Below are 21,192 nucleotides of genomic sequence, written 5' to 3' on the forward strand. Positions count from 1 at the left end.
GGAGAGAAAGAGTAGACCCGGGAATGGAGCGGCAGCAGTGCAGCACCGGCCCGCTGGCCAGGAGCCTGCAAAAGGAAGAAAGAGGAGAGCAGAGCAGCACCGGCCCGCTGGCCAGGAGCCTGCCGGAAGCCGAGCAGAGCAGCACCGACCCGATGGTCAGGAGCCTGCTAGAGTCAACAACCCCGCTAGGCTTAGCGGAGATCCTGGCGCAGCTTCCCCGAGACCGGGAGTGCGCGCGGAGTGCCCTGGAGGGCCTCGCGGGAAGGATGGCCCGAGTGCAGAGGGAGATCCTGGCGGAGTGGGGCCGGGAGATGGCCCAGCAAGCTGGAACCCGTCCACGGAGCCCGCTCCCTTGGAAGAAGACATCGACTGCCTCTGCGGATGACGCGGGAGGACCCAAGGCCGGAGACGGCGCAGAAGAGGGAGCGAGACGCATGGCAGCAGGTAAGGGGGACGCCTATACCCCATACCGGAAGACCGCTTACCTGCCCCAGCTCCCCGTCGCAGAGCCCGAAGGTCCCCCGGCCGTACCCGAGACCGCCATGACACCGCCACCGACTAGGCCCCGACCGGAAGCCGCCGTCGCGACCCCGGTGACGTCACGCGTCGTGACCCGGAGCGTGGCGAAGAAGGAGGAGCCTCCGGCCTGGTCGCAGGGCCTAGCGTTTCCGGGCGCCGCATCCCCAGCAGAGCCATCTACCTCCGCGGAGCCTCCGGCCTGGTCGCAAGGCCAGGTAGCCCAGGGCGCCGCCGTCCTAACAGTTCCATTTACCTTCCAGATGCCCCCGGCCTGGCCGCAAGGCCTGGGCAACCTGGGTGCCCCCACCATCGCGCCCGCACCCGCAACACCAAGGGTGCCATATCTGGGAGAGGACCCCTTCAGCCAGCTAACGTGGCCGGACGGGCGGCCTTTCATCTGGCCCAAAGAATTCTTGGAACTGGAGCGACAAAAGAAGTTGGGGCCCTTGTGTGAGCCCCTAATCCCGGCTCCGAAGCCCGTGACTCGGGTCTCGCCTCCACTCGAGGAAGCCCAGTTCGTGTGGGACCCCACGGGAGAAGATTTGATGGGGTTCACCGGAGAGACTCGGGCAGCTGCAGCAGAGCGTACCGAGTGTTGCCGTCAACAGCTGGCAGAGTTCAAGAGAGAGCGGGAGGAGAGGCGGGCCAGAGAGCAATGGGCCCAGACCCGCAGCGCGGAGCAAAAGAGTCGGACCAGAAGGAACCCCCGTGCAGCAGATCGTCCCCGTACCATCGGGACGGTAATAAAGTTTAATGCGCAGCATGGGTGGGGCTTCATAAGGGACCGGAACACCATGGGTGACGTCTTCGTTACTCGACGGGACGTCGAGTCCCACCTGCCAGAGGGTCACAAAGGCCGTGACCTCTACGTCGGTGACGAGGTAACGTTCACCCGGCACAAGTGTGCCAAGGGACCTTATGCCCTCCACGTGCACCGCCTGACGGAGGAGGAGTTGCGGTGTAGGGAGGAGGAGCCAGAAGACCCGGACGGGTTCAAGGTTAGAAGGTACTATGACTGAAATAGTACAAAGGACTGTATATAGTTACCTGTCGGGGTACCCAAGTAACCGTGGCTGCTTTAAAAGTTTAGTCCCCGTTGGGACCAGTGAACTGTTTACCTGTGTGACCCCTTCCATACCAGGCTGAGGACTGTGAGCAGCCATCCCTTTCCCTTTACCTGGCCGGGGACTGAGAACGGCCAAAATTTCCCTGTACATAGTTGCGCTTCCTAAAGCGCCCCCTACCGGTTTTATATGAGAAACTGTTTTTCAAAAGACTGTCGCACTTTACCTGGTCACGAGTTGCACGGTGACCAGAGGAGGAAGAAAGAAAAAGACGACGAGAAAGTTTTATATATATATGTTTTATGTGTTTTACCTGTTTATAAAAATTTGTATGTTTTGGTGTTTTATGTCTTGCAGCCCGAGGACGTGCTGTGATTTACCAGGGGGGAATGTAGCACCCTGAGGATTCGGCTGCTACAGGGGTATTGCACCTCAACCCAGAGGTGTGATATTCCACTCCCGGGTAAGGAAGGAGTGTGGAACTGAGCTCAGATAGACTGCATGCACTACATACATCCCATTCCAGAGGAGCAGGCCGACGGCACTCCCACTTAGAAATGTGCAGGTGCGACCGAGCCTGTTCCTGGCTGGAGTGGGAGGGGGGAGGAACATCCCATGTAGTGTAGGGGCAGATAGGGGGAGCAGTCTGGGTAGTGATAGGAGCTCATTGGGTGCTGGTCACCTGAGCTCACACATAGAGGGTGTATATAAGGTGGGCACCATCAAAGATCAGGGTCAGACGCAGAGAGGAAGTCAGATGCAGAGGACAAGCCTGCAGCAAGGGAGAGAAAGAAACAACAGCCCTGGAGAGAGAGTGGAGTGCAGAAAGACCCAGAGGGGGACAAAGAAGGGACCCAAGAACCCAAATAAGAACACCGGGTGAGGAGTCAGCAGAAGGGTACCGGAACCCAAGCTGGTGGGGGCAAAGACATTCCCCAGCCAGAGACCGGAGACCGTGGGCAGTGTCTGTCACGGTCACCCACTACATTCACCCTGAAGGCACACCACAGGAAGGGTCAGGGAACCTTAGGCCAAAGGTTGCCCAACAGAAGGCCCGAGGGAGCTGGACTTAGGTGAATCACTGGTGGGGACGGCTGAAGAAAGGACAGAGGGAGAGCTCAGGGCCACGCTCCGGACTTGTTTGGGGGTTGACCGGATCCAGGACCTGGTGGACGCAGCACGGCTCGGGAGGTCACTTGGAGCTAGAGTGACCAGGAACATCTGCAGTAAGTAAAGACCCTTAACTGCACAACCCGAGTCTGTCATCATTACCGGCTGCACCGCACCACCACAACCCCCATCCTCTGCGCCTGTCCCCTCTGAGGCTATACCCCTCCCGTTGGGGGTTATCCCACCAAGCTGCGCATCCACCATCAGCCTCAGCGGACCCTGCTGCAGCGGCGGCCACAGTGACCGCATCACAACGGGTGGCGTAGTCGACACAACGAACTTTAATAACATCAGTAAAGACTGCCACATAACACATAGCTTGACGCCCTGGGCACGGGACCGGGTCACAGCCGCTCGGAGACTACAACCCCCCCCCCCATCTGATCCGGTGCCGGGTATTCCCCTCAAAAAGGAATATGTCCCAGGGGGCGCGTCATAAGCACTAGTGGCCAGTGTGAAAATTGCAAGATTACTAATTTTAGATTGTGATATGAAAAAAAAAATTGTCCAAAATTTGTAAAAAATACAATTAACACTAAAACCTGATTTGAACAAGAAGTTATTTTCTGATGATCATTTCCGTTTAATGTATATTTATGCGGGCCTTCATAAGAACGCTCATTTCTGATCGTTGGCCCACGTAATCATCAGCCTTCGAAGAAGCAAAATACGGTACGATCTTTGCATTTATGATATAAACCAAAAGTCTTTTTAATTTTTTACTTTCCGATGTAATTTAAACGATCATACGTTGTTAGGCCCGTGTTGTCCCTGCCCATACAGGCTCACATTACTTGCTATCTGTAACACAGGAGTAGTGTTAGGTAATCTAGGACAGGTTTTGTTGTACGAGGCCTCAGGGCTGGGGAACTTGAACTACAAAATATTTTTTTTTTTTTTTTTTTTTTTTATAAAAATCGTTATAACTCACAAGAAAGATCTGCAAACAATAGTTGTAAAATCCCAGCCTCAAACTGCAGCGTGTCTCGCTAATTGACGAGAGTTGATCTTCTTAATCTTCGCTATTCTTTATGATTTCATACACTTGACATTTAAAAAAGGAAAATGTTAAGAAAAAGCAATAAAAAAAAATAACAGTTAAAATCTGCTTTCATGACAGGTTTGTTGCATTAGAACTCTGCATTGTATTGTTCCTTTATTATTCCTCCTGGAAATGTATAAAAGAAAAATTGACAACTGGGTGTTACCATTCATTTATCAGACAGGCATCAAACAATCTAATGCTGACGGCACTGATTGGACAGTTGTCAACTTATTCATAAATTTCTTGGAGGAGTACAACAGAGGGCATATTAGTTATAGTTGTGACTTTGAAGAGTCATCTCATCAGTCGTGTCTATTCATTAGGCCTCGGGAGACCCGTCCCTTTTTTCCCTCAACAGGGTCACACCACTGCCCATAGAAGCTACTTAGGTTATCACTATGATACATTAAAGGAATTGTATCCTCAGGTTTTTATGTAAAAAAATAATTTGGCAATGTTTTTTTTTTTTTTTTCATATCACGATCTTTGTTAAAAAAAAATAATAAATTAGTTAATCTTGCAATTTTCACACTGGCCACTGGGGCTTTTCTTAGACTTATGTTCCCTGTTCTTTTAGGAAGAATTTTCAGCAGTTTCCTTATCACCAGAGTCAGGTGACCTCTATACACAGCTGATAACACAGGATCCACCTATCATTATAAGCGACGTTTCAGCTTACCCTCCTCCCCCTCCCTTCACAATGAGATTTGCACATCGACATTAGATGCTTCAATACAAAAGATAGGGTAATAGACTAATCATGGTGGATATGTACGTGTGTTGTTTCCTGAAACAACAGAAAGAATCTAAAAAAAAATACAGTGGTCAGTGTGAAAATTGCATGGTTTCTATTTTTATTTTTAATACAGATTGTGATATGAAAAAAAAAAATTGGCAAAAATTAGAAAAAATACATTTAACGCAAAAATGTTATTTAAACAATGTCATTTTCTAATGATAGTTTCCCTTTCAGTAGTTGCGTTATTACATATACTGGTCCAAAAATCAACACAACATTACATGGTGTGACAGAGTCACTGGTGTTATATGCGAGGGGAGGTATGTGTCACTCCGGCTGGTAGCCTGTGTGAACTGAATCCTACAAACTTTCATCCAGCATGTTATATGTTGGGGGTTAATTCACTTAAAGGGTGCGGTTTTATGTGAATGGAAAACAGGGTGGGAAATCATTCACCCTACCTCCCCTCAGAGTGTAGCTGAGCAAGCTTAAATGCTCAGTCACTATTTTTTTTTCTCTGTTGTTGTGTTTGGAGAGGCAAGGTCTCCAGACTGGACAGCCATAGTTCAGGAAGGAGCTGAAGGCTGGGCTGCAACCTGTGTGGGCGAACCCCACAGTCCTATGGATTGTGCTATCGTTTATCTTTTGTTTTGTTGTTTCACCAGTAAGGCCATGTTTATTTTGCTGGAGCTGCAGAGATTTATGCCATACAATAAAGCCTGCAGAAAAAACCCAGTTCCTGAGTCTACTTCCAAAAGTGGCCGAGTGAGTCGTCTTACCACAGTGGCCAAAAATTTAAGCATATATGCCAACATTCCGAGTTGGCTGTCTACTCGATTCTTCAATGAGCTTTGTCTAACGAGCATCGTGCCATCAGGCACAGGAAACCTTCTGGAAAGACCCCTTTTGAAAGATTTTTAGCAGGGTTAGGTGGCATTCAGAAAGTTTGTCATCCTCTATGGGATCAGTAGGTCTACACATTTTCCAGTAGCATCTGAGTTGTCCCGGGAAAGTTGGAAACTCCAACACCATTAGTAAGACTGTCCATCTTCTCCAGGACGTAATTAAGTAAAGCAAAACGTCATGTAACTAAACAGATAATTTAGCTCAGGCATTTTATAATATTCACTGTGGCTGACAATCTAATAGATGGTTTCTACATCTGATGACATAATGGACCACTCCCACCTGGATAATGGAGTTGCTTAATGGGCTTCAGGGCTGACACCACTTGTTACGGTATGTAAAAACAATTACATAAAACGGACGTCATTACCACAGGTCAAGTGGGAACACAAATCTAGATTGTTTAAACTTAAACAACTCTGTAGTTATTCCTCTCGAAGAACAGTAATAACTTATTCTGTCCAGTATATGATCTTTAGAAAATACGACATTGATAACGTTGATCATATCTCCAGTGCTTTTTTATTCTAGCGAGTCATATTTAAAGGGGTACTCCAGAGAGATTAAAATGTATTTACATTGATATAACTTCAAAAACCATAAATGCTCATACCCATATTACTGTTTTCAATATGCTTTTCAGAACTACTCACTGCGGTAGAGATACTGCTTCTTAGAGCTCCCCCTCCCTTATGGGAAGCTAAGTCACAAAACAGCAAGCAGGGCTTGCTTCTTACTCCATATACAAGCCAATCCCCTGATAAAGCCTTCTTCCAAAGATCAGTAGGCATAACTTATATAACTTATATACAAACCAGCCCTTGACAAAGCCTGATGTATGTTGTGTACCTGTTCGTACTGTCGTGGACTATTTTCTGCTCTGCCTCCCCAACTGCCTGCTTCTTCACAGCTTTTATGTCACATTCAAAGGTTCCCAACATACTCCTTGACATGTCACATACAAGCTGTAAAAGTGTATGCTGGGAGCACAGGACAAGCCATGCCAGTGCGTAATGTGTTCTGACATGGCTTGTTCTGCACTCCCAGACTGCAACTTCACAGCTTGTTTGTGACATGTTAGGGAGTGTGGAGTGAGAACTGGGGAAGCAAGGAGACAATCATGGCATGTTACATACAAGCTGGTCCTACAGTTAATATTGGAGTCCCCCACTATACAATTGTGTGACTGACATTATAAACTGCAGGATAGGCTCACGAAGTCCTAACCTGAGTGATGGGCCACTGAGAAGATGCTCCACAACAACGAAAGACCAACATAGAGCTGCATTGGCTGGATTTTCTAAACTCCTAATTCCTTACTAATTGGTAAGGATAATTCATTCTGTTGGCAGATGTGAGTGTGCACTACGTCATCCTTTACGCAGGGCACATCATTGGGTTGGCGAGTTACAGGTTGCAGGCTATGGATATAGACCTTTTCAATGAATGCCATTGCCAGCAACAAAGTTTCTCCTTTTACACTAATTAAAGCTATCGTTTATCTAGTGGGAATGTTTAGAAAATTCCTTTCAAAAGCTGAAACCAGATTAATTATCCAAAAGTTATAAAATGTAATGAACATTTACGTCTGGCTCCTGTTCTAGAAAACAACCACATTGCACAATCTATTTCTTGCTCTTCTTATACAATCATACATGAAATATTTCGATGAGATGTATCGGGAGCCAACCCTAGCTGTAACACTTTCTTCTGCAGGCTGTTACTTGCTTAACTCCTGCAAGCTATTGTACTTTGATATTCCTTCAAATTAACTTCAAACCTGCCCCGACTGGCCGACTGGATTCATATGAGAGAAGCTTAACAAAGCTTTACATACACCGTGGTAATGGTGACTAAGGTTTCCACCTTTTTGACTAAAATTCAGAAGAATTTCTGTCAAGAACAACAGCTTCTTGTCTTTCCTCCATGAGTTTTGACTTAATGTGTGTGCCCAGGCGTAGATGAAATGAGATCCTTCAAAATGCAACACGTTTTTTTTTGGGATATGTTAGAAATATGCAAGATCATACTTTCCCAAAAAGTTTCCCTTATAGGGAAAAGGTGTTCTCTATAGTGATATGGTTTATTACAACAGTCTTCTAAGTTGGAGTCATAGCTGAGATGCATTAACAAATCCACACTGTATCTCGCTGCATTTTTTCGATGCTCTCATAAGAATCAATGAGAGAGTCATGCATGTGGAGTCAACACTTTATTATGTTGTAGATCCAGGTCCAAGTAGTGCCATAAATGTCCCAAATGGGAACACCCCTTTAACATAAAAATAAAAAAAAATTATCAAGCTCTGCCCAATGCCTAAAACTCATAAGGTTCAACCCTAGCAGATTGATAGTTGAGTGCCATGTGCTACATTGCCAACTACTAAAGCTTAAATGTTCTGGTGGATTCATAAAGTTGCAGATCACAGTGGACACAAGGACCCAGGGCATTTTCACAGTATGCTGTAATGCATGTGAAGCAGTAAGCACCATACAACTGTCTATGCTGGATGGCAGACAAACAAGAGAGGCAGGACACCCTAAAAGCCACCGAACCATAAGGGCAGATGAAGAGGAAAATGGTAAGTCGGAAGCAGAACTAAATGAAGGTTGTAGAATCCACAGCAAACTGTATTGTAATGCAAACAGTCTCTGGTAACAGTTCGTGATGCCTTCAGCAAACGATAGGTTAATCAGCAGGACAAAGAAGCAGGAGGTGCAAATTGTAGAAATCAAGGAAACCTGAATGGATGACAGTAACAGAAGAAACTGGATGGCAGCAAACTCTAAACAAACAACAGCTGAGCACATAACAGTCTCAATACTCAGACACATGTGTATCCAAATGGTCCTTATAAGGCCTTGGGAGATGATGTCATTAATGAATGCTGGATCACTTGAAAGACCCAATGTTGAGCACAATTAAAGGGAAGGGAATGGAAGCCAGCCCTGAAGTTGAGACAGGTGCGTATCACCAACTAGCTATGGGCCATACATACCACGGGGCAGACCATGAGATTTCAGGTGAGATAGAGCCTAGATTAAGTTGGCAGGAACCTGAGCAGGTCACTCTTCTCCATAGAAACCCCTAGAGTATGGACAGTAAGCTCAAGAGTCATCGGTGAAGGAAGAAAGTCCTTCTGTTGTGAATGTCAAAACCAGGCACTATAACTAAGATCACCTTTTAATTATTGCGGCAGGGCTCCCTCTATTCTGTGTATGCAACTGCACCTAGCCAATCAGAGTTAATGAACATTTAACTCACTTTGTAGCGCTTGCCTGTGTCCTCAGCGATATTCAAAATTCCCATAAAATTGAATTTAGAAAGCTGCGCATGCGCATCCTCCTCTCTATTCCCAATGGTGGGAGACAAGCCCTGTTCTTGAGATCGATCTGAGTCCCAGAGATGGATTCAGCATCTACCAGACATTTATGCCTATCCTGTGGATATTTCATAAATGTCTGAGAATGGAATACCCCATTAATTTTGGGATGTGCATTTGGAGAGATTGAAGGTTGATTATATTTTCATTTCAACTTTATTTTTCTGAAGACGTAGCAGCCAATCATTTCACATTATGGCCAACTAAAAGTTCTATTTAGTAGAAAGAGCATCTGAGGATAACCTTGATCGTAGGATGTCCAAGTGCTGGAACCACCAATGATCAGCTATAGAGGAACTGCAAACCAAGTGTGCAAGTCTTCTGCAGAGCCACTCCAGGAGATATGAAGCATTACTCTTGAAGCCATCCTCTAGTCTGTATAATGCATGAGGGTCTTAAACAGGGATCTCCCCCTATGTAATTTAGGTAAGCGCTGTAACTCCTGGAAATTAGGAAATCCAGAGGACCACTGCCCAAATCAAAAAGGTGAAGGGAGATTGATTTTTCTTCATGGCAGACTGGGTCTAACAATGGATGTTACCAGTTGATCATCTCCCAACATTCACACAGTTTGATGGTTTATGGGTTCTGGTTACACATATCCGATGACAGTGGAGACTACCTTATCTTACACACATTAGTAACTAACTGATAGAATTTCATCTGCTCGTTGTGTATCCTGAGCCGTCATGGAACAGGTATGTGCATGTTACACATCTGACACTTCGTATGGTTTGTACAGAGAAAGGAACAAGATGAAAAATTGTCTGTCACCTGGAGGATTAGAGGAAACATCTCGAACAGACGCTGAGCAGAGAGGCTTGTAGTTGTGAATGCCACGTCCAGATGACGGATCCAGCCCAGTACATAGAGAAATAATCGTGACAAGTGATTCTTACATCCAAGAGCCTAACCCTGGGCAATGTACACTGTGTGCAGAATTATTACGCAATTAGTATTTTTGAAGATTCATTTTATAATTGAACAACTCCAGAGCTACCGGTCAGTCCAGAAGGATAATAAACCTGTAACCTGAATATTTAAGAAAGTAAAAATTAAGTTTTGTCTTTGTTAGAAGAATATCTATGTGTGCAGAATTATTGGGCAACTAAATGAAAAATGCAAAATTTTCCCATTTTAACTGATTATTCTCACTGTAAAAGATAAAAAAAAAAAAAAATCAAACAGCTCAAAATGTAAAAAAAAATACATTTCTGAAATTTAAAAAAAAAAATATCAGTGACCAATATAGTAATATAGCCGCCCTTCTTTTCAATAACAGTCATAGGCCGTCCATCCATGGAGTCTGTCAGTTTCTTATTCTGCAGACTTTTTCCTGTACCACTGGCGAAAGAAAAACTGGCAGTAGGTTTGGTAGTTGATATTGAGTCCATCTTCAACCTGAAAAGCTCAACTAGCTCATCTTTAATAATCCTAGCCCATAACAGTACCCCACCTCCACCTTGCTGGTTTCTGAGTAGAAGTAGAGGTCTATGCCCATTACTAATCCAGCCACAAGCTCATCCATCTGGTCCATCAAGAGTCACTCTCTTCTCCTCAGTCCATACAATCTTTGAAAATTCTGGCCCGGTCTTGACGTTTCTGTGTCTTGTTCAGTGGTGGTCGGGTTTCAGCCTCCTCACCTCGGCCGTGTCTCTGAGCACTGAACACCTTGTACTTCTGTGTCTTGCTCAGTGGTGGTCGGGCGGGCTCAGTCTCCTCACCTCGGCCTTGTCTCTGAGCACTGAACACCTTGTACTTCTGTGTCTTGCTCAGTGGTGGTCGGGCAGGCTCAGTCTCCTCACCTCGGCCGTGTCTCTGAGCACTGAACACCTTGTATTTCTGTGTCTTGCTCAGTGGTGGTCGGGCGGGCTCAGTTTCCTCACCTCGGCCTTGTCTCTGAGCACTGAACACCTTGTGCTTCTGTGTCTTGTTCAGTGGTGGTCGGGCGGGCTCAGTCTCCTCACCTCGGCCTTGTCTCTGAGCACTGAACACCTTGTGCTTCTGAGTCTTGCTCAGTGGTGGTCGGGCGGGCTCAGTCTCCTCACCTCGGCCGTGTCTCTGAGCACTGAACACCTTGTACTTCTGTGTCTTGCTCAGTGGTGGTGGGGCGGGCTCAGTCTCCTCACCTCGGCCTTGTCTCTGAGCACTGAACACATTGTACTTCTGTGTCTTGCTCAGTGGTGGTCGGGCGGGCTCAGTCTCCTCACCTCGGCCTTGTCTCTGAGCACTGAACACCTTGTACTTCTGTGTCTTGCTCAGTGGTGGTCGGGCGGGCTCAGTCTCCTCACCTCTGCCTTGTCTCTGAGCACTGAACACCTTGTACTTCTGTGTCTTGCTCAGTGGTGGTCGGGCAGGCTCAGTCTCCTCACCTCGGCCGTGTCTCTGAGCACTGAACACCTTGTACTTCTGTGTCTTGCTCAGTGGTGGTCGGGCAGGCTCAGTCTCCTCACCTCGGCCGTGTCTCTGAGCACTGAACACCTTGTACTTCTCTGTCTTGCTCAGTGGTGGTCGGGCGGGCTCAGTCTCCTCACCTCGGCCGTGTCTCTGAGCACTGAACACCTTGTACTTCTCTGTCTTGCTCAGTGGTGGTCGGGCGGGCTCAGTCTCCTCACCTCGGCCGTGTCTCTGAGCACTGAACACCTTGTACTTCTGTGTCTTGTTCAGTGGTGGTCGGGCTCAGTCTCCTCACCTCGGCCATGTCTCTGAGCACTGAACACCTTGTACTTCTGTGTCTTGCTCAGTGGTGGTTGGGCGGGCTCAGTCTCCTCACCTCGGCCTTGTCTCTGAGCACTGAACACCTTGTACTTCTGTGTCTTGCTCAGTGGTGGTCGGGCGGGCTCAGTCTCCTCACCTCGGCCGTGTCTCTGAGCACTGAACACCTTGTACTTCTCTGTCTTGCTCAGTGGTGGTCGGGCTCAGTCTCCTCACCTCGGCCGTGTCTCTGAGCACTGAACACCTTGTACTTCTGTGTCTTGTTCAGTGGTGGTCGGGCTCAGTCTCCTCACCTCGGCCGTGTCTCTGAGCACTGAACACCTTGTACTTCTGTGTCTTGCTCAGTGGTGGTCGGGCTCAGTCTCCTCACCTCGGCCGTGTCTCTGAGCACTGAACACCTTGTACTTCTGTGTCTTGCTCAGTGGTGGTCGGGCGGGCTCAGTCTCCTCACCTCGGCCGTGTCTCTGAGCACTGAACACCTTGTACTTCTGTGTCTTGTTCAGTGGTGGTCGGGCTCAGTCTCCTCACCTCGGCCGTGTCTCTGAGCACTGAACACCTTGTACTTCTGTGTCTTGCTCAGTGGTGGTCGGGCGGGCTCAGTCTCCTCACCTCGGCCGTGTCTCTGAGCACTGAACACCTTGTACTTCTCTGTCTTGCTCAGTGGTGGTCGGGCTCAGTCTCCTCACCTCGGCCGTGTCTCTGAGCACTGAACACCTTGTACTTCTGTGTCTTGTTCAGTGGTGGTCGGGCTCAGTCTCCTCACCTCGGCCGTGTCTCTGAGCACTGAACACCTTGTACTTCTGTGTCTTGCTCAGTGGTGGTCGGGCTCAGTCTCCTCACCTCGGCCGTGTCTCTGAGCACTGAACACCTTGTACTTCTGTGTCTTGCTCAGTGGTGGTCGGGCGGGCTCAGTCTCCTCACCTCGGCCGTGTCTCTGAGCACTGAACACCTTGTACTTCTGTGTCTTGTTCAGTGGTGGTCGGGCTCAGTCTCCTCACCTCGGCCGTGTCTCTGAGCACTGAACACCTTGTACTTCTGTGTCTTGCTCAGTGGTGGTCGGGCGGGCTCAGTCTCCTCACCTCGGCCGTGTCTCTGAGCACTGAACACCTTGTACTTCTGTGTCTTGCTCAGTGGTGGTCGGGCGGGCTCAGTCTCCTCACCTCGGCCGTGTCTCTGAGCCCTGAACACCTTGTACTTCTAGGCCTCCAGGGAGGTTGCAGTTTTGTAATATGATTGTTCTGTGAACACGGCCCAATATTTCAGCAATTTCAGGAGTGCTGCCTCCTTCTGTATGGCTAGTAACATTTTTTGACTTTTAAGAGTCAGTTAAATCTCCTTTTTGACCCATTTTGCCTGAGGAAACATGCTGCTTAATAATTCTGCATCTTCATAAAGGGTGTTGTATCCTTAGGCCTCACCCTCCTTATTAAACAAATACACGTCACCTGATCTGCTTCATCCAATTAACCTTCCAAGTTTATACAGCGCAGAGGTGGGAAATTTGCATAAAATGTTGAGAAGGTCAAAATACTAATTTGATCTAATTGGTCTAATAATGTGAACACACTGTAATCCTAGAAAATGCTGTAAACCTCTGGGAACTCCCAGGACTTTCTATGTTCTTAGAATCTGCTTGTGTAGGTCTGAATTGTAGACATTTCCTTCACAGTAAGAAGGTTTTCCATTTCCACTGTATCCTTCCTCTGTAGGCTACTCCAGGGCTCTGCAGCTTATCTGTTTTGTCTCTACATCGCCACATCCCAGTTTCTAGGCCACAGTCCTGAACAGCGGGTTTCTCTCTACTCGCTCAGCGATTCAACATAATATCACTATGGATGCCCTGGATCTACTGCTCAGGACCTCAATAGTCCCACTCTCTAAAGGCCCCGTCACACTTAGCGACGCTACAACGATCCCGACAACGATACGACCTGTCAGGGATCGTTGCTGCGTCGCTATGTGATCGCTGGTGAGCTGTCAAACAGGCAGGCTCACCAACGATCAGGGGAGCAGCGACATCGTGGAAAGAATCTTTCCACGATGTCCTGCTCCTGGTTACCAGCCTGCTGAAGCGCCCCTAGTAACCCGCTGTTTATCATGGTTACTAGCCTGATCGCTGCTCCCGCTGGTCACACACAGCGATGTGTGCTGACCAACAGGAGGGCAAAGACCAAAAAATGGTCCAGCACATTTTGCAGCGATCAGCGACCTCACAGCAGGGGCATGATCACTGCAAAGTGTCACACATAGCGACATCGCTGGTGAGGTCACTGTTGCGTCACCAAAACCGTGACACAGCAGCGATCTTGCTAGCGATCTCGCTATGTGAGACGGGGGTTTTAGTCTTCTTTAGGTCCATTACCTTCGACACTAGCAAGCTCTCGGGTTTCTCATGACTCAGCGTCTTATCTGATAATGCCTTCTGAAAGGTCTCTCCCTGTCGTCACTAACTCTCTTTAGGATCTCGCTATTCCTCCCTCCAGTCTCTTCTAGCTATTGATCACCCCTTGGCAGCACTGCACACTTGTTGTTTTATCTAATTCTATCCAGGAAGCATAGTCCATACCCAATCACTAAGCCCCCCCTCCTGTGGGCTAGTCCCAACACTTAACTGCTTCTGACCCTGCTGTCTGTTGCTGGGCAGGACTTCCTTACACTACACACTATGCACTACATTACCTATCTTACACTATACATTCCCTATAACACTGCTACACACTATGCATATTATATTGACAATACTTATCAGACTCTATACATTACACAAGCAAGCACCACAATGCAATACAATTCACATGACACAATATATACAAAAAGATGTAACATAATTCATATGACGCAATTGGTGCCTTCAGGGGCACAGTCCCCCACCCTTACATTTACATCACATAGGAGACACTGTAACTCTGCTGTATACGTTACATAATACACTGAGTCCCTACTATTTATTTATTGCATAGGATATACTAAGACTCTGCTGTGTACATCACATAGGATACAATGAGACACTGCTGTATACATCACATAGGAAACACTTAAAGTGTACCTGATGTTTTTTTTGCTTTTCATAATAAGTTGAGATGAAAGTACATGAGCAATAAGACTGTTTCTAGACATTATTTGTCTTGTATCCTGCATTTTTCACAAGTTTTCCTATCTATAGGCTCCATTTTTGATTTTTTGTTGAGCTACTAGCTATTATGATGTCTTACATACACAGCACACACAGACATGACGGATTCTTGCTCTCCTATCTCTATGTCACACATGTTAAAAAGCAGCAGCACGGAGGAGATTATGTACCAGTATTGAGTAATGTTGCTGTGAATCCAGCACTGGGGTGAAATAAATACTAGAAATCTGCAGCATCCTCATTCTGCCTGTTCTCTCACTGTACTCCCTCTCTCATCTCCATAGACTTACAGGCAGTTGTAACATGATACCGCAGTGAGCTTGCAGTCTGTCTTGTTTTGTCCAAGATGGATTTTAACTGTTTTTCGGGTTACTGTATTCACCAGGCACTGGGAAGGAAAGATGTGACTTCTAAGTGGAGAGAAAAAAACAGATTTCTCTGATAGGAAATAGTACAAAGTTTCTCTTGGTTCTATATTCTCTTGTATTAATTATTTAAGTTTATTGAAATGACTGTGATGATTTAATAATTGCCTACACCATATAGGAAAAATATGCTGGAGTTCTGCTCAAAGTTCTGCATTAATGAGTATGAAAGCTGGAGTACAATGCACCTGTATTGAGTTTCCTCTGGCGGTAAATAGCCACCCACTGAGCAGGTAAACTATCCGTCACGTTTGCAGCAGCAAATGTTCAGGTTGAGAATTTAGCCTTTTTCCAAGTATGTAATTTGCTGGCAGAATCCAAGCCCAGAGGAGACAGTGGATAATTCATCATTATATGTCAGCATCACGGTGTTATGGGGCGGAAGTCTTCCCGCTGCCAGTTCGCCTTAGGTTCTCCACACAGAACAGGATATGTTCTGCACAAGATCTGAAGGCAGGATTATTAACCTGGATTAAAGAGGAGCTGGAACCCACTGGCCTCTGCTATAATAGCACATTGTATTGTTCACCGCTCGGGAAAAAATTACTGTTTGGAAATACAACATGCGTGCCTTAGTCAGCCAAAAATATAACGATACTGTTGAGTTTTCAAGATCTCTGCCTGCTGTCATTGAACAACAACCTTTACTGATTAATTGCAGGGATTCTTGGACTGGCCCACAGGAGAACAGGGGAATCCTCTGGTGGGCCATCACTCTCTTATATAAGCAGTACTTGGCACTATATACTTGAATCACTATGTACAGCCAAAGGCAGCGTCTTATTCATGTAACAATCTACCCAGTTCATTGTTATATAAATTTGTGATTGAGGATAATGTCACATTTGCTCGTAGTTGAAAAGTGGGGCCCTGGAGTTGGTTACTGGTGGGTCCTTGGCATCCCAGTCCGACAGTGGCAGGGAATATACATCTGTCCTGATTATTTACCCCTTAAAGCAGGCATGGGCATTGTGCAGCATAACTGGTCCTTTGACTATTCCGGTCTGGTGTTTAGATTTCACCCGTATCTTCATCCTCAGAATGCAAATAGTGGTGAATACTATGGCAGAACAGGGAGACATCTGCACTCACTGACCAATCAGCCTGTGCACACACAGCAGGTGCGATGGCGTCACTTTGTGCCACAGTCCACATGCGGCACATAGAGGAGCAGTGCATTGGGGGAATGTGGCTAGGTCAGTAGTTCTATATTTTTGCCGTAGTTGGGGAAAACTCTGGGGATGATTACACTGTGTGTGTGTGTGTGGGGGGGTATTATACTTTGTGTAGGGAGCTGTGAGGTTTATCATTTTGTGTGGGGACTGTGGGATCTATTATACTATATTTGGTTGTCTATAGGGCCATCATACTATGTATGGTGAGATGTAGGGGCATCATACTGCGTGAGGAGATGTGGGGTCCATTATACTGTGTGTGGGGAGCTGTGGGGTCTGTCATACAGTGTGGGGGTTGTGGGGAGCTCATACTGTGACTGGGGGGGCTGTTGGGACCATAATAATGTATATGTGCGACACTTGAAAGCCCTACCCAGGGAGATGGGGGACTCGGAGCCGGGTCCTGTGTTGTCGATGGGGTGCAGCCGTGGCCCGGACCCGCTCTGTGCCCAGGGCCGTCACACATTAAAAAGGGATGGTACAGGCTAGTCCGGGATGAGTGGCTGATCTCGACTACGCCACCTGGGGCACCTGGTGAAGGCCACCAGCACCGCTGCAGTCCGCTGAGGCATGGTGTTATGGCAGCCGTAGTTGTTACTACTCCCCGCAGGCGGAGCAGGGCCTCAGGGCAGAGGGACAGGAAGACGGGAGTAGTAGTCTAGGAGGCCTGGTGCTGCGTGGCGCGGTGCGATGCAGAATAAAGAGTCCGGAGGCCATAGGGGTGAACTTCCAAGGCTTTACTCATGAAAGAGATGGCAGTAGGAAGGCGACTCCCTGCTCCTCGCGGAGTTCTGCGGTCACCAGAGACGAGGGTCCGACAACCTCCGAGTAAGTCCAGCGTTCAATCAGGACCCCGCACCAGAGTGTTCCTAGACTTCAGACCGGGTACTTTACTGTCTGTGTGTGTGTGTAGATAGGCCAGGTCTCCCTCTGAACTCCTCTCAGAAAAAGGGCACGGGTGGCAGCTCCGCTCCTTCCGCTACCCGATGGGATCCTCAGGGCCTACCGGGCTTCCCCGACCAGGACGTGGAGTAGCAAGGTCGGGTTCGGGGGCCGGTACCCCTCTTGCAGCCGGAATCTCTCTGAATATATCAGGTTGGCGAAGACAGGTGGCGTATACCGCTCCGTCTGCATCCTCCCTGGGATCCATTTGCGGTGGAGCTACACTCTTAAGCGCCGGGCCTTCTTGGTCATGGTCCTTGACCGGGTTGAGACAACCATTATCTGCAACCTGCCCCTCGACCCAAGGCCAGGGTACGAGGGCTGTGTCTCCATCCGATGCAGGCCCACACAGGATCCGCTTACAGGGTAGGAGTTCACAGTAGAACAGTCAAAGAACCATCATGGAGCAAACTGAAGGACAGCCTGACCGGCTGACGGACAGAAAGAACCATAGAACAGCAAAAGACCAAGATGGCTGGGTATTAAATATTAGTTTTTTTAAGTGTCACTAAAATGTGAGTCCTCCACCCTCACCCACTAAATGGTTCCCCTAGCTCTTGGTTCCCCAGTCTCCCTGTAACCAGGAGGGCAGCACCTAATGCATTCTAGCCCCCTCTGGTGTAGAAGTGTGGTGTTGGATGTGGAGGTGGGGTCCTGACCATCGCACTGTTCTTACCTCAGAGGAGGAACACTACACTCCATTAGAGAAGTGCAGCATCCCTGTGGCGGTCGAACCCTCAGGGGCGCCACATATATAGGGAGCAGTGGGAACATCATGATGTGTTAAGGGTTGTGGGGTCCATCATACTGTTTGAAGGACTGTGGGGACCATCATACTGTTTGAAGGGCTATGGGGTCCATCATACAGTGTATAGGTATTTGGGTATAAAAATCCTTTTTGCAATCATATTTCTTCAAAAATGTTGCCCTGTTTCTCTTTTACAGGCTCTTTGATTCCCTGCACATTCAACTTTGATGTGATCTGTGGTCATAAAACAGCTAAGAGGAGCTAAAAAACATAGATAAAGATAAAAGAATTGCAAACTCGTAGTCAGACCATCAGAATGAGCTCACTGATGGATTCTCAGTTCTGGAGTCAGTAATTGAAAGGTGCAACTCAGAGATTGTAGAAGGCTAAAATTTGTAATGAAACCCAGTTGCGAAAAATGATTTTTAGCTCAAAATTCATGCATTTCAGTAAAAATAAATTTACCCCAAAGATGGTCAATCCCTTAATATGATCTTTCTATTCCCCATGAGCATCATGTCGTGGACAGCATATACCCTGTTCTCATGGGGGCAATGATATATTTGCCCAGTGGCATAAATAGAGTTCGATGGGCCCAATGCAAAATTTGGACATGGGCCCCCACCTGTATGTTGGTCAGATGTATGGGCACTTGTAGCATTCTAAATCCTATAAAGACATACATGTTTGCACCCTCATGTAATAATGTCCCCATCATGGTCCCAACCTGTAATAATGTCCCCATCCAGGCCTCATCCTATAATAAAATCCCCCATCCTGGCCTTCTCCTGTACTAATGTCCCCAAACCTGGTATAATGTCTATTATCCTGGGCCCTTTGCAGTAATAATGTTCCCCTTCTTGGCATAATGTCCTCCATCCATTATTAATGTCCCCTATCCTGGGTGCCTTCCAGTAATAATGTCCCCAATCCTAGGCCTCTTCCTGAAATATTGTAACCCATCTTGGGCTCCTTCCAGTAATAATGACTCCAATCCTAGGACCCTTCCTGTAATAATGTCTCCCATCCTGTGCCCCTTCCAGTAATAATGTTCCTGTGCTTTAAATCCATACGACAAGTAAGTGGTAACTCGGAGACAGGCATGAATTCGTAGAAAAAAGGCCAGTTATGGCCACGGTCGCATCCACACCTAGGTGCGTCCATCCATCTCGATTTCCATGTTGTTGACCATGCACACGACATTTACAACTCTCGTATCACAAGTCACCATCTTCCGGCCAATTTCCCATATCATAGATCGTCCATCACAAATAATACCGGTAATAGGGTGAGATTCTAGTAAGATGACTTTGGGGGGGGGGGGGGAGTTGTACTGTTGTAAGCAATAATTCACTGAGAATATTTTGGGTAGATGCAGCATCGCCTTACAGAATTTCACACATAAATGCAGATTTGTATGGAGATGAAAGAAGCTTTGAGGGAGTCAGAGGTAATAGCCAATGTGTTCCGTGGTAAATACAGATCCATAATGATCGTGGTCAGTTCCATAACTAGAATAAACAGGGTGTATTTTTGTATCCTTCGCTGATGTTTGTGGCCGTGAATTGGTCGGGAACGTAACATTTGGCCACCACAAGGGCTCTTTATGTAGGAGTCGTAGACTTTTCACAACATTAAAGAGCAGCTTTCATGTTTATGTGTGAAGGGACCTGGAAGGGTTGAGGAGTTTTCTTGCTACACTTTGATTTGCTGGGAACTGAAGCCAATTCATTAAGTGAAGTTAAAAAAAAGGATTTATTTTAACAGTAAGATTAAAGAGCTTGTAGGTAAAGCAGTCATAGAGATCACAAGCCAGGAAAAGGGGCATTTCCTCCATTGGTCAGGGACCCAAATAGAGCCAACAATTTTTGACAGTTCCCAAACTTCTTAGAACTATTTCATGAGGAACGCAGATCCAACAACTTCTTGCAGGACATTAGGTCGTTTCCACTTTTAAGAAAGGAGATAAAATAGTAGTGGGGTATTTAACCTCAACTCCGTACCCCCAACCTAAAATTGTTCTCAACTTTGCTCCTCACATACATTGACCCCATATGTTCTCTATCACTAGGAGAGAACATATGGGGTCAATGTTCTCTCCTAAATGTTCTTTGGTAGAACATTTAGGCCACACAGGCCTCTCACAGTAGCATGAGCAATATGTGGCCTGCCATTGTCGTGTTGAAAAATGGCTCTTCGGATACTTTGGACAAATGGCATGATTAAACTATTCTGTACTGCAAGTGAAATTGAATTTCACATATCAAACCTAATGCGCCAAATGGTGTCTGCACGAATCATGAGACATTGGACTCACCTCACTGCTCTCAAAGGCTATCATGGTGCAGAACAAGGCGGCAATGGAGGCTGGAATGGAAGTCTATCCTCTTTAGCAATGAGTCTCGCTTTTGTCTTGGACACAATGATAACTGGAGGTCTGGAGGCCATGTGGGCATCGCCATAAGAGGCCTTCACAATGGAACATCACACAGCTTCTACTCCTGGGATTATGATGGAGCTGGCAAAATTTACAGTAGCCGGAACCCTCTAGTCTTCATTCTAGGTCACTAACAGCTTGTAGTTACATTGATTTGATGGTGGAACCAGTGATATGACCATTTCTCCAAAGTGTCTCTAGAGTCGTATTTCAACACGACAGTGCCAGGCCACATGGAGCTTATGCTACTGTGTGCACCCTGCGCCGCCTAAATGTCCTACCATGAACTTCAGGATCTCCAGACTTGTATCCAATTAAGCACATCAGGTCTTTGAAATGTAAATTCATTGATTCTTTTGTATCTTCTATTTGTTGCTGAATTTCTGAGTAATCAGCATTTTAATTCATATTTAAATTAAGCGTTAAGTGCTGGCATGACAGTGGACTTCCCAAGCCTCTGCCTCCCCAGACTATTTCCCTGCCTAGCATTGGCCTCTTTAGTTTGATTGATAGTTCACTTTCTTTGTGATGTCAGTCACCAGCCAAGGAAAGCTTAAGCTAAAATAGCTGGGGCTGAGCAGGAAAATAATCTTGGGAAGGCAGAGGCTCGGGAAGTGCTTTGTCAAGCCCAGAGCACTTAACACCTTATTTGAATTAAAACATTAATAGCTCAGGAATGCAGCAATAGATAGAAAATATAAAGATGTTGATGGATTAAGATTTCAAAGACCTGCATGCCCCTATATGTGATTTGGGGGTTGGGGGCTGATCTTATTGGAAATTGATCTTGTG

This window comes from Phyllobates terribilis, unplaced genomic scaffold (genome assembly GCF_046119375.1).
Source record: "Phyllobates terribilis strain yellow unplaced genomic scaffold, ASM4611937v1 Scaffold_3__8_contigs__length_932513732, whole genome shotgun sequence".
Lineage (NCBI taxonomy): Eukaryota > Metazoa > Chordata > Amphibia > Anura > Dendrobatidae > Phyllobates > Phyllobates terribilis.